This window comes from Lepus europaeus, chromosome 14 (genome assembly GCF_033115175.1).
Source record: "Lepus europaeus isolate LE1 chromosome 14, mLepTim1.pri, whole genome shotgun sequence".
Lineage (NCBI taxonomy): Eukaryota > Metazoa > Chordata > Mammalia > Lagomorpha > Leporidae > Lepus > Lepus europaeus.
The window spans coordinates 42,566,766-42,585,024 of NC_084840.1; the positions used below are offsets into that span (position 1 = coordinate 42,566,766).

The 18,259-nt window shown below is 39.7% G+C and overlaps 1 protein-coding gene across 1 annotated transcript in view; it reads right to left on the reverse strand.

Annotated features, from left to right (window-relative positions):
- CUBN (cubilin) overlaps nucleotides 1–18,259 on the reverse strand; it is a 306,947-nt gene that overhangs the window by 171,087 nt on the left and 117,601 nt on the right. The window lies entirely within an intron of this gene.

Consider the following 18,259-nt stretch of genomic DNA (forward strand, 5'->3'; position numbering starts at 1 on the left):
TTATCCTTTAGAGTTTAATATGTCACTGAAATAATTCATCTGCTGTCAGGGGAGAATTTTAGTGTAGTAGAGAATCCCCTACTCTTTGTAAAGGAAAAAAAAAATCTGCCGTTTACAAAGAATGTGCCAAATTTAGGAGAATGATTCTGATTGAGTTCACAGAGAGGATTTTTGAAGTCAGTGTCTTCAGTAGAAAATTGTATTTCAACAGGAAGCAGAAAAGTCATTTTATTATAGAGACATACTAAGGAAAGTCAATGTGGTCAGAGGCAGGCTCTGGATTCACAGTCCAGCTCTAATATTTGATTGGAACATAATCATATAAAAATTACTTAACTCCTCTGAACTAAATTTCATATATAACTCTGACATTGTAGCAGCACTTATTTCATAAAGTTGTTGTAAATAACAAATCAGACAAACGACATAATCAGTCTAGTATGAAGCTTGGCATGTAAAAAGTACTCAGAGTGTTATTCTAACTCCTGGTCAGAGGCAAAGACAACCAACATCTTTTCCAAAGAAACCACCCCCAAAATAGCTTTGAGAAAAGAAATATGATGGCTAGAAAGGACAGGAGCTGACTCACATAAAACATTTCACAGAAACCATCACAGGCGGGGCAGTTGTGGAAGCAATGAATCAAAGGAGAAGATGGAGGGCCATTGCTTGCAGTGTGTTGCTATGGCAACCTGGTTATGTGTGAAAGGCTGAGGTCGCAGAACCCAATGGCTATCATTGCATGTGAGGTGAAGCATGGTGTGTGTGTCAGGGGTAGAGCAAGGATGGCAGCAGATGGGAGCTAAAAGAGAGTTTGGAAACGAGAGACTGTAGGGGCAGCTATGGAGATGGATAAGGAAAGTCAATTGGCAAGAGAAGTGGTTTTACAGGATAAAGTAAAAAGTGTTGTTCCAACTGCAGCCTCCTCTTCCCTTTCTGTCCTGCCCTGCCCCGTGGCTCTAGCTAGTTGGCCTGGGGGGTGGGGGGGCAGGAGAATTCTAGATGTGCCGGCTCAGATCTTCCCCACTGCAGAAACAACACTAGCAAGATCTATGGAGCTGCCTCAGCAAAGCAATTATTAAGAAAGTTGTGCTGAACTTCACATCACATATGTGCTGGATAAACTTGCAACTTTTGCAGCTTACTTTAAATGTTAAGAACTTTGAAATGCTCCTGTAACAACTGCAGGAACTGACAATGAAGAATCATAGAGTAGGGTGTAGGGCTCTACTTGTGAATGAGAAAAGCACAGGGAAGTAAATATGCAATCAAATTGTGGGGGATAACAGGCAAATGTTGATGGCAAGGCTGATAATCTGGTAGACCCAAGACAGCACCACGATAACCCTCGGGAGGTTAAGTCCCCCCCCCCCCCCCCATTAAACACATGCCACTCGCAGTGCATGCCACACGCCACACGTAGGCACACACACATCTTCTCAAGGACAAGAAAAGCCACACTGCAATGTGCTGACAGGGTGAGGCAGGAAATATGAAATGCCCATGTAAAATGAACAATTACTCATAATGCTGGGCTTTGCATGAGAGCAAGAAACCCAAGGGAAGACTACATTCTGAGTTATTTGGTGTCACTGAATTAGAGGTCTGTCTCAAACCCTGACCACAGAGTCCCCCTTCTACATAGTAGTTAGTAGCTGGGCTCTCTTGCTAACGCATTTGCATTTTCTGTCTACTTTCTCTATGTTATTCATATTAGAAGCCTCCAAGGCTGATCTGGGTCTCTTAGTTTCTTAAATCATTATATAATTACGGAAGTGGGCAAACATTTAACCCTAAAGATGTTTCTCTCAGTATTGTTTATCATAGTGAAAATCTGAAAGATCTTAAGTATTCCACAATAGGAACTAGTAGCTGTATTTGTGATGAGTGATATTTATGTGATATAATAAAGAACACAGGGAAACATTACAAAGCTATCACTGGGTAGCAAAAAGTCATTATAGTATGTCGAAATAATCTCCTTTAAATATTAAAGTAAAATAAACATACAAAGACAGATTATGGGAAACAAATACCACTGAATATTATTAGTAGTATATAATTGAAGTTCCTTTTATTTCATTGATGCTTTTTTATACTTTCTCAATATCCTGCAATGATTATATATTCCTGTGTGGTCAGTTAAACCTATTTTTAAACTACTAATTTTGGGGACCTATGATGTAGCAATGTAGACATGCATTCGTAATATTTTTCCAATTCCAGATTTTCATACTTTTCTAGGTTTTCAGATACCCAACAGGCCTGCTAAAACATTATCTATTTCCATCATTGTTTTTATGTAGGTCAAGATTATACCTGAAAATTAGTCTACTACAATATTATTATATGAGGTAATCTGCTCCAGCATTAATTTAAGACCATAATTTGTATTTAATGTTTCTTTTTATGGTAACTAGGTTTTTATTATTAATTGGACTAATTCTTCATTAAAAAGTCATTTCTTCAGATGTTGAGGGACTAAAGATTTCATATAAACATAAGTTTTGATAGTCACTGATGGAACAATAAATTCCTAATGTCCTCCACGGTAGCAAGGGAGATGCTTTGAAAGCCAAGCAAACTTTCCCGTGTATGTGTGAGCGCTAGTTCCATCAACTGCAGGCTCCCCTCTGCCAACCGTCCTGTTACAGTGAAATACTAATCATTTGTTGTTATTATAATTCTATCCCTTGAAAGCCTCACCATCTGCTACAGATGGACCCAGAAACAGAAAAGAATCTGGCTAATAGAACAAAATGAAATAATAGAACCTTGAGCTAGAAAACCTACATACTGGCATCCAGGCTCTTCCCCAAGTCAGTGAGAGCAAGAAGAGAAAGCCTGTTATGTAAATAGTCAGTGTAAGACTAGACAATGCAGAGATGTCATTTTTTTAAAAAAGTGAAATGTTGCAATTAGAAATCTTTCTCCTTAAAGCAAAAAGTAGAAGAATCAATAGATTTAGCCAAATGCCACAACTCTGATTACCAGTTTGTAAAAGTTAGCATCCTGATCAATGCTTTCTTATCCCCTCAGTGTCCCTGCTAGATGGTTCCTATGGTGGAAGAGACCATATGTGCAAGTGCTGCCTTTGTTCTGACGAACAAAGCAAGGAGAGGACAACCAGGAAAGGAGGCTCAGAGAGAACAATTTCAAGCTCCGAGCATCCAATAGAGTTTCTATTGGCTGAAGGGTGGTTTGGATATGATCATTCTGAATCTGTCCTTCATGTTCATGAGACTATAGAGAAAAGAAACACACAGACTTTCTTCTGAATCCAAGAACAAAAGCTTTCTTTTGAAGGCTATTGCCTTTGCCTCATTTACGGCCACAAATTAATACAATCCCATGACCATTCCCCTTGTGAGGGATGGCCAGAAAAGATCAGTATCTCTTTTTAAATGAAGAGATTTTTGATCAATCTGAGATATATAGTCCTTTCAATGTTTTATAATTTAAACAATCACATTTCACTCAGGCAACTTTAGAGTCAAAACGTCTTCTAAAATATCCTCTTGCTGTACTTAGTGACACGACAAAGGGTTTGGTTCAACTAATGGACATACTCCATCTAAACTTCTGTGCATCCAGATCATGCCAGCATAGTGCTGGACTCATGTCTGGTGTCAGGACACAGCGGACGTGTTTGCTACACTCTTGTCACGGTTTCTGCATGTTTTTGAATAGCACCTGTCCTCAGAATTGTTCATAGCTTATCTCTGAGCTCTAAGTAAAACACCAAAGTCCTAGAAGCAGACTTCCTCTGCCAGACAGTTCCAGGAAGCATGACTCATTAGTCCAGGAAGTGTTCAAGGAGGAGCCAAATGATGAAAGTAAACTCAGGCCCACTGAGGTTGAGACACAAAATCTCAACTGCTTCTCTTCATTTCTCCAACTGACAGATGGGACTTTGAAAAACTTTCTTCTTAGATTCAGATCTAGAAACCCTGTGCCTTTCGCAGGAAAACTGGTAGGCAAAGAAAGAAACCTTACTTTCAACACATGGAGCCAATCGTTGTTAAACTATGGTATGCACAAGTGGGAAGGCTATTTTGGAAACTATAGCTCTTTATTTACTGCAAAATGCTTGGGGAGCAAGCATAATTCGTAACAATTATGTCCCTATGAAATAGGGCAAATATTTACTAGCACTTATTCTGTGCTGAGTATATCTAAGCTAAAATTCCTAGCAGTTCTGTAATGCAGGTGGTATTTTTATCTCTATTTTGGAGTTCTGGAAACAGATACGTAGAATATTTTGAAAATATTTTTAAAGAGGTCAGTGACTCATGAGGAATTTTTCTTATTTCTTTCATTGCTAATTATTTTTTAAAAATAAAAACTTAAATTCAAGGATACAAGTCCTTGCAGTCCTTATTTTGCTAGAGAATAACAATAAACAAGTTTTAAAAGTTACATCAACAATACTGAAAGCTTCTGTTAAGCCCTTAAATCAGCATTTTCTTCATTGCATTTTTTAAGAAAACTACGAAACACCTAGACAAAAATACGGGTTTTATCATCTATCGTTTGTGAGTAGTGTAAAATGCACTAAGGAAGCAAACTAAGAGTGCAGACAAAAAAGCAAGTGGAAAATGAAGCATCTTGAGAAACAAACCATTAGTTACATCCCTGCCTAAAGAATAGAATGCTCTACACCTGTGAATTCCTCTATTCCTAACTAAAATGCTCCTCTTGTCTCAAGATCAGGACAAATAATGACAATCACTTCAAGTAAGTGTGTACTATGTTCTAGGCTTTGTTCTGCCTCTGCACCTATGAACTCATTTACTCTGATTATCCCAATTTAAAGATGGGGAAAGCATGGCAAACAGCAGTAACTTGCCCAAGGTTACCCACCCAGTGAGTTGAGAGACTAGTTTTTAACCCAAGCTGACTCCAGAGTCTCCTTTCTGAAGCACTGGGCTATAACTGGCAGGTGTGGAGATAACTGAGTAATACTCCATGCTACCATGGTGCCCGGGTTTCTGTAAGACTTTCTCTTGCCAGTGAGTACTAGACAAGTTACTATGACTTCATCGCTAGCCTCCTGCAGCAGTTAGAAGACTGGAGAGAGTTGGTTTAAGTCATTCTAATTCCAGGGATGACTCCCCTCATGAAAACCAAAAGCGCAGTCTCTGGAGCTGTTTCTTCCTCAGGGCCCCTTCCCTGACCCATACGTGAGCTTGGTCCCCCGTCTTGGGCTTTCCCTGCAGAGCACCCTTCAGCCTTCCCTCCCAGAACGTAACACAGCTGGTCATTAGATTTGTATTGTGTGATAAAACCACTAAGCATCTTTTTCTCCATGATGACAAGGAAAACTGATGATAAAACAGTTATAGTTCCACAGTCTAGGTGTCTAACATATATTCTTCTGACTGAATGAGTGAAAGAATGAATGGACAAGGTATATTTAGGTAGTTGACAGCTTGAGGAAGCAAACACAAAGCAAAACAATAAACCTTGGGAAGAGCGGCAAGATGGTGGAATAGTAAGGGAGCACATTGATAGTTCAGCAAGACACACAGGTTAATAAAAGTGGAGATACTGCAGGGTCAAGGAAGAGTAGGGGAAGAAACAGCAGAGGAAACTCTTCCGGAACTAGTGATTCACAGTGGACCTGCGTGGAGAGCGTGGGAGCCCAAGTTCGGGACACCAGCGGCAGACTCAACACACCAGCGCTGGAACGCGAGTTGAGCCGAACCTTAATAGCCCGAGAAACCAGCGGGCAAGCGGAAAGAGGAGACTAGAGGGAACGAGGCTTGAAACTCCGTGGGGAAAAGTTCACCAGGCTAACTAGAAAAGAGAGAGGAAAAAAAAAAAAAAGTGACTGATACGGACACGAGTTTCTCTCTCTCCGCTCACCCCTCAAAGGCGAGCAAGACAGAGCAGGCGCCATTTTGGACATACGTCATAAGCAGGGCGACCTCAGGTCTGCACCGGCCCTCAGCCTAGCAGAAACACCTGACTCTGGGGGGGAGGGGTGAAATAACAGGAGATTAGCATCTAACTTGGCAATCCAGTGGGAGATTGCAGGAGAATTGGAGCCCACACCGAGGGCAGCAGAGATTCCCTGTGTGGTCCTTGGGAAAGAGCTTCCAATCTCTGGCTCCTGTGGGTATATCATTTGCCTGCTAACTACCTCCAATTATGTTCAGCTGTGCAGAATTACTTCCCTTTTGAATAAAAAAAAAAAAAAGAAAAAAAAAGAAAGAGAGATTTACCACGCCTAACCTGGGAGTGTCATCTTTGACACACCCTCAACTCTGAGGAACCAAACACAGCTCTCAGTCCACACTCATCTCAAGCCTCTAAGGCTCCACTGAAAGCAGATAGTCCACTTAATATAGAGCCATAGTGTAACAAGAAAAAACACCACAGTGAAGAAACCAAATATCTCCAACATGCCAAACAACAAACGCAAAAACCAAGCTAACAAGAACAAGGAAGACACTATGACGCCCCCAAATGAAAAAGACACCCCAATTCAAGATTATGAAGATGATGAGATAGAAGAAATGCAAGAAGTGGATCTCAAAAAATTGATAAGAACATTAAGAAGTTCTCAAAAACAAATTCTTGAACTACAGAAATCCTTAATGGACAAGATAGAAAATCTCTCTCATGAAAATGAAATCTTAAGGAGGAATCAAAATGAAATGAAACAACTAGTAGAACATGAAACTGTGATAGTGACAAAAAACCACAATGAAATGAAGAACTCAATAGATCAAATGACAAACACATTAGAGAGCCTTAAAAACAGAATGGGTGAAGCAGAAGAGAGAATATCAGACTTAGAAGACAGAGAACAGGAAAGGAAACAGGCAAACCAAAGAAAAGAAGAAGAAATTAGAAATCTAAAAAATATTGTTGGGAATCTACAGGATACTATTAAAAAACCCAACATTCGAGTTCTAGGAGTTCCTGAAGGCATGGAGAGGGAGAAAGGATTAGAAGGCCTTTTTAGTGAGATACTAGCAGAAAATTTCCCAGGTTTGGAGAAGGACAGAGGCATCTTAGTACAGGAAGCTTATAGAACCCCTAATAAACATGACCAAAAGAGATCCTCACCACGACATGTTGTAATCAAACTCACCACAGTGAAACATAAAGAAAAGATTCTAAAATGTGCAAGAGAGAAACGTCAGATTACTCTCAGAGGATCTCCAATTAGACTCACAGCAGGCTTCTCATCAGAAACCCTACAAGCTAGAAGGGAATGGCGAGATATAGCCCAGGTACTAAGAGAGAAAAACTGCCAGCCTAGAATATTATATCCTGCAAAGCTCTCATTTGTGAATGATGGTGAAATTAAGACTTTTCATAGCAAACAGAAACTGAAAGAATTTGTTGCCACTAATCCTGCCCTGCAAAAGATGCTTAAAGATGTGTTACACACAGAAACACAGAAACATGGTCACCAATATGAAAGAAGGTAAAGGAAGGAAACCTCACAGCAAAAGATCACAGGAAGCTCAATTTCTCTTTGACATAGAATTAAACTCTGATGCTCTGTTAAAGCAATGTGTTAAAGTAATCTAAAAACAAAAAGCAATTCAAATCAATTGGCAGTCTACAAAAAGAGTTAAAGATTTTAAAAGCTATTATTAAAATTGCTATATTGGTCTATTATGCTATGTTATTTGTGTGTACATATTGTATGTCCACATAGGAAATTTTATTAAGAGTTTTATTTTAAATGGCTTATAGATAAGATTGTCCATAAATTTAAGCTGCTAAAATCAATCAAAGATACATTTTAATTTGTGTGACCTGAATCTGTGTATCATATGTTTTAAACTTGTTGGTAGAAAGAAACTAAAAACATTTTATATGGTTGTGCTTAAGTTTACTGGTTAAACAAACTACACCATGTTAGATATTTAAGAGGTGTTTTCAAATACATGATTCTTAAAATTTATAGAAGGCATTGGACCTTCTGGTAAATGTTTTCTTAAGTTGTTATCTAATGGTTGAAACGGTTTGCTAAGTATTCATGTGATATTGCTATTGTCAGCAAGCGATCTAGGACTTGCTCCCTCATTTCTCTATTCTAAGCCCAACTTGTTCTTTCATTTCTCTATTCTCTTCAAGGTAGGAAACTAATTCTATTATGAAGGAATCTGTAGGATGCACAATTTAATCTTTAGACCTTATAAAAGAGATGGCTAACATTTTTCTGTAATAGCATAGCCAAAATAAGAACTTAAATAATAATCTCATAGCTAGATTCACTTCACCATCAGCAAAGTATACAGTAAGTAGAAAAAAACCTCCCTTTCAGACCAAAGGGAAAGAAAGTTTTAAAGTGAGAATATAATTTTCCTCATGGGCATTGTCTACCTTAGAAAAACTACTACAGAACATGCCTGTGACTATAGACTTGTAGTTCAGGCCGCCAAAGATTAGAGGTGGGACTTGGGCACTCCCTTGACTTGCATCCTCTGGTCTGCTTTAACAAAAGAGGAGGAAAAGAAAGCTAGGCATCAGAAGCAATGGGTGGCAGGCCTATTAATGGCTGATCTGTACAGTGATCTGCCCTCAAGGAGACCCAACAGGCCAGTCCACTGCAGTGGCTTTCAATGTGGTAAGCCTGGGCTTCAGCAGAAGTCAGCTTGTGAAGAGCCCTGGCAGCTCTGCCAAGAGTTGGATCACTGGAAATGGACCTGCCCTGGAGTTGAAGGATGCCCAGGTCAGAGCCCCAGATCTTATTGGCTCTAAGCAGAAAAGCCCTTCACTCAGCCCAACTTCCAAAGTGACCACTGCAGTTGAGGGGACAGCCAAGTAGGGTCAGCAACATTGCAGGCAGAACTGTAAATTTCTTGTTAGAGATGCCCCCTGCCTTTACCTGGCCAGCTCTCCTCCCAGCCCAGCCAAGTAATGAAAGTCAACAGAGTGCCTTCCCCTAGGAGGTTCACACCTCCCTTAGGATGTACCCCATGTGAAGAGATAGATAGGTCTGGGCCTCTTAACGTACAAGGCCTAAAGCCCACCAGATTATTATCAAGCCCCTTCTATCAGGTTCTATTTGCCTCTCAATCAGAAAAATTACTTGTAGCTTAGACAGCACCTTTCTTAGCTCCTCTAATAATGACTCTGTCCTTTGTTCTAGACCCTGTCTAGCACACTTGGGCCTCATTCCTTTGTAATCATAACCTCTACTCTACCACCAATGGCTCTACTCCCAACCTGTGTGTACTGATGGTCCTCTTCCCCACTTAATGCTGTATAATTGTTCAAACCTGGTAAATGCCACTCTTAGGATCATTGGTTACTATCCTCACTCTGTCTTTTATGACCTTGTCTAAATATGATCAGAGTCGGCAAACTTGGAAGGCTTCCATAGCCTTGGCAACTCATGACGACAGCCTAGGGTGGTTACTGGCGCCATAAACTAGAGTGTCAATTTGTTGGGTCAACAACAAGAGCCACTGTGCACTTGCTCCTCATGTGGGATCTCTGTCCTTAATGTGCTGTACATTTTGATTTAATGCTATAACTAGTACTCAAACAGTATGTTTCACTTTGGGTTTCTATGTGGGTGCAAACTGTTGAAATCTTTATACTAAATTGATCTTCTGTATATAAAGAGAATTGAAAATGAATCTTGATGTGAATGGAAGGGGAGAGGGAGTGGGAGAGGGGAGGGTTGTGGGTGGGAGGGAAGTTATGGGAAGGGGAAGCCATTGTAATCCATAAGCTGTACACTGGAAATTTATATTCATTAAATAAAAGTTAAAAAAAAAACAATAAACCTTGCTGACTGTGTTTAATTTGGCATTTCCCAAATTTATTGGACCATTTGTGAAACATCTGTCAACATCTGGCTGACAGGTGTGTGGGTCTCCTACACTGACCATGCCTTCCCCGGGGGCCATGCATTACTCTGTGGGATCAGCAACACCTGCACTGGACTCTGTCGTGGCTGAGACTTCAACCTGTGTTGCATTCAGCATCTCAGTATTTATGAGTTCTCTGCAACCATAGCTCATGTTACCTTAACTAATTACAATATCACATGGACCTGAAGGTTCAAAGTCCTGGTATGGAAAATGTTGCTCAGGCTACAGACTTGGAGAACATGTGAGTCAAACTTAAAGATTCAGGGACATTGAGTGAGATCTTTTGTCCACTCCTTCATTTGGAATGCATTCGTTTGCAACTGAAAGGACATGAGAGTGTAATTAAAATGACAGAAACATCTGGTGAACAGGATGACATCAGCAAGAGGATTTGGCAAGAGATAAATTGTATCTTACAAAGACTGGCGGGAAATGTATTTAACAAAAGTCACTGACATAGTCAAGAGGACCTGGAACTGGCTTAGGTGGAAAGAGAGGAAAGATAGCAAAGTATAAAAGGATGTAACAGAAGATGATACAGGAAAAAGTGCCAAATGAGAAAAGGGTGGGTTGCTCAAAATCAGGATAAAAAATCTTTAAAGTACATGTGACATATTTTACATGATGAGGTAAATGCAATATTGATAGCATCCCCAAAGTGTACAACTCAGCTATAATGATGGAAGAGTAAGAACTATTTTCACAGAAACAATTAACAGCATACAGAGGTTTCAGAAGATCCGTGTTAAAAAATATTAACAAATTGCCAGGAGAGAAAGTGAGGATAAAATGGACCATCTTGTCAAAGTGGGTTATGGCCCACGGCCTCAAGTGCTTCACTAAGGGCAGTGAGGTCCACTCTGCAGGAATCCCCAGGGATTGTGATGAAGTGTGGGTGGCGTCTAAGGATATCCTTTCCTAAGGAGATCCCCAGGTGCCTCAGGAATGCAGCCAGAGTTAGCAGCCAGCTGTAAGGACTACAGCCACCACCATCAGCTTCTGCCTCAGCAGAGACTGCAATCTTTGTACAAAGGCAATGTGGCAACACAGCGCTGTTGCAGCAAAAAGAGCTAGTGGGGGTGGCGAGGTGCACACCTTGTAGACATTCAGTTCTGAAAAGAGTGCAGTGTTTATTGAATTCTGCACAAGTTCTTCCCCCTCAGAAAGAGAAGAACACAGTGAAGAGAAGTTCTACTCTGTGGTTGGTTCAGGGAAGGGATCAGAACACCAGGAAAGAGTGATGGATTTGCTGTGGGCCCCGGGGTGGGTGACAGTGCTGGGCATCCACTGAAAGTTTTGGTGACTCAGACTTCAAAATGAGTTGTGAACTCATAGTTCAAAATCATTCTTAAAAGGGCCAGCATTGTGGCACAGTGGGATAAGCTGCAACTTGTGATACCAGCATCCCATATGAGCACCGATTTGAGTCCCAGCTGCTCCACTTCTGACTCAGCTCCCTGCTAATACACCCAAGAAGGCAGCAGATGATGGCTCAAAGGCTTGGGCCTCCACCACCCATGTGAGAGACATGGATGGAGTTCCAGGGTCCTGGCTTCAGTCTGGCCCAGCCCCAGCTGTTGTAGCCATTTGGGAAGTGAACCAGTGGATGGAAGATCTCTCTCTCTCTCTCCCTCTCTGCACTCTGCCTTTTGGATAAGTAAATCTTAAAATTCTTTAAAAGAAAAAAAAAGTAAAAGAAAAAGGAAGGGAAAGAAAATTAAAGATGAATGACAAATTCTAAAAGGATTCTGAACTCAAAATCAGTAATAACTTGGGAGGAATAATAAAGCAAGAAACATCTGAAAAAAAATCTAGGAAGAAATCCATGAGGCTATAGAGAAATTTTCTGACAATTCTGTAAGTTCACATACAAATAGTTAAACTTGGGGAAACAGAAAAACAGAAAAAATGTCCATTTTTTAAAGTTATGATTAGGGCAAAAAAATGATGGGAATGTAGATTTGATTGATGCTTTCAGAAGAGAGTATAACATGATGAAGATGAGGTAGAAACATGTCTACTTTGATTTTGAAGCTGGAAGAAGAAACATGGAATTCTAGAAACTAGGACAGTCAACATTTTTTTTTCCCCAGCAAAGTAAAAGTAAGTTTACTGCAAGAAGCAGACAAAGCTACCAGAAGCCAGGAGCGGTCCCGAAAGGGTTGCTGATCAACATCTTTGAATATATTTTTTTTTAAGTAAATGACATTGTACAGAAAAAATTTCATTATTGTGATGAATCTGTGGGTGTTTAAGAAACATTTTAGCGTGCAAGCAGCACCCGTGTCCTGCTCAAAGGTTCTGCTTTGCCCATTGCTTCTGGCCAGAGCTGGCCACGTGGCCCTGAGGCATGGTTATCCGTAAGCAGGTACATGCATCCCTCTGTGGTAAAGCTCAAATAGATGAACCACCTATGCTGGGAACATGCCAGCAATGGGAATTCCAGCTGGTTGTAAGTGCTTGAAATAAACTGTCATGTGTAAACTCATGGCTGGAGTTGCAAAATTTCAGAGGAAGCTTTTGGGGAAAGAGATGCAAATGGATGGGAGTGACAGGGAGAAGCAGCAGAGCCTTAGGAGAAGGAGTGGGGGTCTACCAGGCTACCTTTGTTCTGGCCCCTCTCTGACTTCCCAGCCTCCCTCCTGAGTCAAGAGGTCTCTTTCTCAACTCAGAGTAACAGCCCCTTCAGAAACAGGAATCCATTTCAAATGGATCCACAGAACTCCGTTTAAGGATCTCAACCCAAAGAATAAACCAGAACAATGGAAAACAGGATGCTGTCATGGGTGTGAGGGGAAAATGTTTCAACTTTCAAAATGCGGAAGATTCAAGACTTTCATGGATGAGTAAGACTGACAGTAATTTTTGGAAAAATTTTAAATCAGATACTAAAAGCAGTTTTTTAGAATACAGTTAAGAATGAGGTAATTATAATAAATGACCACTGATTATCTATGAAGTCATGTTAAAAGCATCAATTTTGCATTGTGAAAGTATCAGTAGAGCAGCAGATCTGAGGACTCAAGGGACACTACTTTGTGGTCCCTTTGAGGGTAGCAGAAAGGGGTGCAAGAGTGTCCACAGGGTGAGACATGGGCAACAGCACCAGCCCAGAGCCACTGAACCAGATAGAGAGCCTGGCTTTGCCGTTTAAAATCGTTGTAGCTATGGACAACCTGTATCTGCCTCACTTTTCTCATCTGTCACCCAGGGATAATAACGTTTACAGGGTTGCTGTGAGAATCACCTAGCAAATAACACATGCTGGATAAATATGAATGTTAACCATTACTATTGCTTTCAACAGGCTCTCCCCAAAGTGTTCAACAGATCCATTTTAACCAAAAATAATCCATGACTTTATATTATTTGACATTTTTATCAGTTTATCCTGTTTGACATTTTTATCATTTTTTAAAGAAATACTAGGGGCTAGCATTGTAGCAAAGCAAGTAAAGCCTTCACCTGCAATACCAGCATCCCATATTTTCTGCTATTTTTCCCCTCATCTAAAGCATAATGTCTTTTCCCTATTCAGCCATCTTGGAATCTTTGTGGGGTTTTTTTTGTGTGTGTGTATATATTTTTATTTTTCAATGTACATTTTTTTTTTTCAAAATAAATATACTTCACTGAACTGGTTCATCAATTCTAACAGCTTTTTGATGGAGCTTTAGGTTTTTCTATGCACAGCATGATGTACTTTGCAAACATGGCAAACATGGACAATTTGACTTCTTCTCTCCATTTTCATGCCCTTTATTTCTTTCTCCTCCCTAATTGCTCTTGCTGAAAATTCCAGTACTACACTAAGAGTGCTGATGGGCCAGTATTGTGGTGTAGAGGGTGAAGGCTCCGCATATGATGCCGGCATTGCATATGGGCGCTGGTTTGATTTCTGACTATTCCATTCAAATCCACCTCCCTGCTAGTGTGCCTGGAAAAGCAGCAGAACATGGTCCAAGTGCTTGGGCTCCTGCATCCATATGGAAGACCCAGAAGAAACTCCTGGCTCCTGATTTTGGACCAGCCCAGATCCAGCTGTTGTGGCCATTTGGGGAGTGAACCAGAGGATGGAAGATTTCTCTCTCTCTCTCTCTCTCTCTCTCTCTGATAAATCTTTATTTTTTAAAAAGATTTCTTTATTTATTTGAAAGTCAGAGTTACAGAGAGAGGGAAGGAGAAGCAGAGAGTGAGAGAGAGAGAGAGAGAGAGAGAGAGAGAGAGAGAGAGAGGTCTTCCATCCACTGGTTCACTTTCCAATTGACTGTATGGCTGGAGCTGCGCCAATCCGAAGCCAGAAGCCAGGAGCTTCTTAGGGTCTCCCATGTGGGAACAGGGCCCAAGGACTTGGGCCATCTTCTACTGCTTTTCCAGGCCACAGCAGAGAGCTGGATCAGAAGTGGAGCAGCAGGGGCTCAAACCAGAACCCATATGGGATGCCAGCACTGCAGGTGGCAGCTTTAGCTGCTATGCCACAGTGCCGGCCCCTCTGACAAATCTTTAAAAAAGAAGAAATATTGGGGCTGGCGCTGTGGCACAGCAGGTTAAAGCCCTGGCCTGAAACACCAGCATCCCATACAGGTGCCGATTCTAGTCCCATCTGCTCCACTTCCATCCAGCTCTCTGCTATGGCCTGGGAAAGCAGTAGAAGATGGCCCGAGTCCTTGGGCCCCTGCAACCGCGTGAGAGACCTAGAAGAGGCTCCTGGCTCCTAGCTTTAGATGGGCACAGCTCCGGCCTTTGCGGCGTCTGGGGAGTGAACCATCGGATGGAAGACCTCTCTCTCTGTATTTACCTCTCTGTTTAACTCTTTCAAATAAATAAAATAAATCTTTAAAAAAAGAAATATTAAGCCAATGATCAATGAGTCTAAATGCAAATATATAATGCTCTAAGAGCAATGAATGAGGACTTGAGGGGCTCATGATGTGATGGAATTCTCAAAGTCAAATATAACTTACTAGGAATACTATTCTTGCTTAGTTTTTTTAAAATTATATAACCTAAGGCTATGAATTCATAACAATGAATATAAAGGTAACAGAGATTATAAATTTTGATGTTAGTAAACATTAGGACTTGGCTAACAATAAAGCTCATTTAATGTCAGCCAACTATATCAGAAGTATATAAGCCAGATATTAGAGCCTCAACCCACTTGACCCTGGCTAGGTTAGTGAGCATCGCCTCCAGTTCTGGGCACCACATTTTAAAAGACTCTGCCATACAAGAAAAACTGCAGAGGAATGTGCCACAGGAAATGAAGGCTAAAGATTGGAGAAAAGAGGCCATGACTTACTCTGGATTGCAACAGACAACTCAGTGTACACTCACCCTCTCCTCCTGCTCACACCACCCCATAAACAGTATACTACCCAGAGCCACCCTGACCTCAGAGGGACACGTCTCCACTCTGACATTTCTTGAGCACTTGAGAGCACCTCACTAGATTGATCTCTGCCACTTTACTGCACACAGTAACCTCTTGGTGTTCTCCTCTCTCTTTTCACCACACACATGCTTCCTGTTGACCTACCACATCCCGACCTTCCCATATCTCTGTGCTGAGTTCTCTCCAGTTTGTCATTTCCTTTTGTATAATCAATCACCTCTTAGAAATCACCTCTTCCACATGGAGACTTAGGCTCAACATAAAACTGAAATCAAGTTGTAAAATACAGACAGAATCCTTAAGGTTGCCTACTTATAATTACATAGGCAATACAATCTTACTCTGAAGTAAATGACCCTTATTCCCACTGAAAATTTTTCCAAACATAACATTTTGTTTTGTCCCAAAGACAAAATAATAAAGGATGGATTTCCTTTCCAATGGAATCTTTACCAAACCACACCTCTCAAAGTTGGGCACAGTGTCTGACCTCATCAAGTTCTTTTATAGTTCCAGGATTATTAATTAAAAATAACTAAATTCTGGCTGTGGTAACAGGCACTGAGTTGAGACCTGGCTAAGTCATACTGAAAAAACTCTTTACGTAGAAGTGATTAAAGGAAGCTAGATTTTTGTCTTTGTGACTTATTTCTCCTTAATAGTTATTTGTGCTTTTAAAATTTCCATTACAGATCAATCATTGCAGCTCTTGCTCTGGTCTTGGCTTCCAGAGATGGAAAAAGTCTCCCTCTGGCAACAGTGTCATTCTCTGGAAGGCTTTTCTGGACTTCTGGTTTTTATTCGTCCTTTTCTGCTTCCAGCATCAGTGCTGCACGAGAGCAATGGCGCCCCTGAAACACGACATATCCTTCACCGCCAAGGAGCCTCTCATTACCTACCTCCTCTGCAGCTGTCGGAACAATTACTTTTTACTAGACACTTTTCAAACACCTCCAAAAACTACTGATGGGCCTTTCTGTTGCCATTTCTTCCATACAGGAGTCCAAAGAGTTGAGTCTAGTTCCTGGAAATGTTTCATCTTATTTCCTTCCTGATCTTTCTGCTGAGTCTCCCTTCAAAGTTGAGTTCAAAAGCTTCCTTCTCTCTTCAGCTTTCTCCACTGAACTTCACCAAATCATCATTATGGTGCCTCACCCGTTGTCAAACAAACTACTCTTTGCAAGGTCATGGTTTCTATATTAGCTTGTGCTCACAACTGTAGGATTGCCCTGAATGTGGAGGGATTTATAAAAAGGCCACTTTGGAATTGATTATTTCTCACTATTTAATAGCTATCAGTATATTGATGTGAAAATATGACTAGGATACTCTATTTAACCTGAACCTTTTGGATTTCTGTAGCAACTGTGTAATAAGTGCCTGGGTTACAAAGTCAGTAGGAGACAGCTCACACCTTGAAGAAGCCCATAGCTCAGTAGGGTATAGGAGAAGCACACCTGGTAAAAATAAATAGGATCAAATGCTGTATTCATGCTTTGAAAGCAACTTCTCTATTTTTTCTAAAGCAAGAACAAGGTCTTTCCACATGAAAAGAAGGAAGGCTACTCTGGGTAAATGAAATGATACAGGCATAACATTACTAGGCTTGTGAAAATCATTTGAGCTCTAAATCAAGGAAGGCGGACTTTAAAACTACTGCCAAGTTCATGCTTGTATGTTTGTTCTATATTGTGTCATATTTTCTTAGAATGCTAGTAAATATAATTTTCTGATGAGTAAACACTATAAATGCTGTTTTTATAATATTGTACTTTTCCAAATATAAAGTAAGATTTTTGCTCAAAAAATTAACCCTGAAAACAAAGAAATATTATATTCAGAATCTCAAAGAGTCTTTTCAAAGTACACTCTTCTCTGTTTTGATAAACAAAAGTGCTATTTGGAAAACATATGCCACTCCCAAACAACTTCAGTCGTGCTAGTGTCTGATAGAATTGGTGAAAAGACAGTGAACACTTTGCTAGGACATTTCTTTCTGGGAATATGAACTCAGGGTTACCAGTGCTGGCTGTCAAAAATCTTGCAATAAAGGCTTCTAAAAATCCCCATCACCTTTAAAACAACTACACTAAATTACTGTGATGTCGAATGGAGCACAAGCAGGAAAAATGTTCTAGTGTTATCAGAGTGAGATATTATATGTGGATTCAAAAAGTATTACAGATTAACAATATAGGTCGAAATACACATGATGTGTTGGATCAACCAAAAAGTAAATTTATTAATGATGAAAACATGAGGGTACTTCAAAACATTTGTGGAAAATAGAATTAAAAGATAAGTTTATTTTGGTACAAAAAAATTTTGGAATCCATACATATATACAAGGGGTCTTCAAAAATTCATGAAAACACATATTATCAAAAAACTATACATGTATTTCAAAATTACTTTGTACAAGATAAACATTCCACTTTTCTGTGAGCTAAAGCACCCTCATAAATGTCAAAATGTTTTTAAATAGTTTGAATAAAACTGTTTTATGAAGTTTAAAAGTAGAAAACATGTTTCTAAATAATATTTTATATAATATATAATTTTATATATAATTATATGACAATAATATTAAAGTAAACTAACTTTAATCCATAGCAGTAAAAGTTATATATGTAAGTTAGTTTTAAAAACTTTATAAAATAAGATTTCTTATTGTAAAATTTTCAGATTATTTCCTATTCTAGTTGCTTAATATGTGTGTTCAAGCATTTTTATTGCATAGCATTACATAAAAATAATGGAATAAATGTTCTTGTTGCTCATTACTATAATAAATAGATACTTGTACTTCACAAAAAAATGAACTGAAATCAACATACATTTAAAAATAAAAACAAAAATCAAAATCATGACATTATGTACCAGGTAAATTAGGTATTAAGTAAATCCAAGATAATTAAATGCTTTCTGATCTCTTATTTATAGAAAACAACATTTTAAAAACCAGTACAATATAGGGTTTACTCCTCTACTATTGTGTTACTTGAAGAATAGGAGA